The following is a 2318-nucleotide window of genomic DNA, read 5'->3' as shown; positions in this document are numbered from 1 at the left end:
CTTCAGCTGCCAGGGGTTCAGTCGGAGCGGGCAGCTAGATTAGCAGCGGACATACTTTAGTCTGATCGCTCTAATTGGGGACCAGGGAAGGCGCTCGACTTAATTGGCATGTCTAGTCAAAGAGATTAGGACGAGGGCTCGCAGCTCACGCCAGTTCGCTGGTTGGCATTAGTCCGCCTTTTCCCAGCTCAGGACGGCGGGTTAACGGTGAGTTGACCGTAAAAAAAAAAGTCGACAGTATATATAAGCGGATCTATTTTTTTTTCCCCTCCGAGGTGAAGGGCTACAGTATGTGTTGCTCTGTGCATTAATCTAACGTTTCACTGGTATGTGATGAGGCCCTGTTTTGCATAATTCTCTCGACATGAAAGGAGGTGTAAGACAGGGGAGAGAAACTGCTGGGTGCTTATGGGATCGCTTATGGCGCGGCGATGATTCAGGTTTGTCAGTGCTGAGGTGGGAAGCCTGACTAACCGAAGGCCTGTAATCCAGCGGATTTGGACTAAGAAGCCGCCGTGTCTGTGTCAACCTGCAGCAGACAGGACAACAGTGATCTCATTTGACGCGATGTCTCTTCCACTTTGTAACGTCTCTTCAGCGAAGTCAAAGCTGCATTTCAAATGAGTATAATTCACAGCGTGTAAAGTTTTCAAGAACCTCAAACGGTATCTCAGATTGAGGAATATTCACACAGTGTAATGTACTGCAGAAGTTAAAACGGCATCTCGAATTGATAAAACTGAATCAGTGTAAAGTTTTCCACAAAAACAAAAATGGAGTGTCGTCATTGACTAAATAGCATATCTGGTTGTTGTGGTCATTTGAATGCAGGTGAGGTGTTACTAAAGCAGGTGCAGCTGTTTCCTAATTCCCTCCGAGAGAGACAGAATGGAAAAAAAAAAATGCAACGACACCAGAACTAATGTGTGAATGAGGTCAGTGGCCAAACAGCTGCCAACATCCCCATAGCAACGAGTGTTGTCACGACGACTACAGCACGAGGTCAGACGAGGCGGCGGGGAGCCGTCTGACCGTCCTGTTGCTGCCGATGTTTCCCAGCATGCCTTGCCAGCGCCACGCCGCATCATGCGCACCCTGGGCCTCGTGACCTGCTAAAAGATGGCGGCGCGCGGAGATCAAAGAGAGACCTCGCCGTGACAAATCAACTCACACACCGCAGGGACCACAGCCCACTGATGGACCCTTCAGAAAGCCACTTTGTCGTTTCAATTTTGCCACTTACTGAGATGGTAGGGGTGTGTGTGTGTGTGTGAATGTATGTTCATGTGTGTGTGTGTGTGTGTGTGTGTCTGTCTGAGTGTGTGAATGTATGTTCATGTGTGTGTGTGTGTGTGTGTGTGTGTGTGTGTGTGTGTGTGTGTGTGTGTGTGTGTGTGTGTGTGTGTCTGAGTGTGTGAATGTATGTGTGTGTGTGTGTGTATTTGTGTGTGTGTGTGTGTGTGTATGTGTGTGTATGAGTGTGAGGGGGCGTCCATGAGAAAGTGATGTTCTCTGTTGGGGTTCCAGAATGTTCTTCGTCATGACGTCTGAGAGAATAGAGCCCTCTGAGTGTCACTGGATGTTTGTCATGGCAATAAGGACACGACAGAAGGCCTGTAAATCAGCACCAGACGCCGTCCATGCCACCTCATTATGCTACGCTTGTTCTCCTCATGGATGATTGTAACCGTGTGTGTGTGTGTGTGTGTGTGTGTGTGTGTGTGTGTGTGTTTAGGGTGGTCTTCAATTTCTGTGCGCAGGAGGGAATTTCTGAAGTTTCAACTGCTCCAAAATCTATGGACACGTCGCTGGGAAGAAATTGCTTTCAAAAAGCCACAAGTTTGTAAACTTCCTGGATAATAAGACACACGCAAGCCCTCTGTAGACTGATCTGATGACAGCTGCAATTTCACAAGATCTATGTGGTGGACTTTAAACAAAGCACTGTACATCTAAAATATGGAACTCTGTTTTTTTATTTAATGTTTAATTTGGACATAAATTGCTGCTGAATTTGCACTGAACAATGAATACACTGTACACAGGAAATCACCTGGCAAATTGACAGCTTTGTGTTCGACCAATTTGTTCACTGTCTGGCTGCGCCACAATGCTCAAACATATCCTCTAATTTTAACCGATGACAAGCAAAATATATGGAGCTGAAGTTGAAATTGATCATCCTGAACAGGGACTTCCGAAGCTGCCTCATTTAAGGTTTGTAAATGTCAATGAACTAGATTTGTGTGTGTGTGTGTGTTTAGGGTCCGTGTGTCTGTGTGTGCGTGTGTGTACAGAGTACCATAGTGCCCAGTGCT

The sequence above is a fragment of the Sardina pilchardus genome, chromosome 22 (genome assembly GCF_963854185.1).
Source record: "Sardina pilchardus chromosome 22, fSarPil1.1, whole genome shotgun sequence".
NCBI classification, from domain to species: domain Eukaryota; kingdom Metazoa; phylum Chordata; class Actinopteri; order Clupeiformes; family Clupeidae; genus Sardina; species Sardina pilchardus.
Note: the sequence above shows the minus strand (reverse complement) of the source record.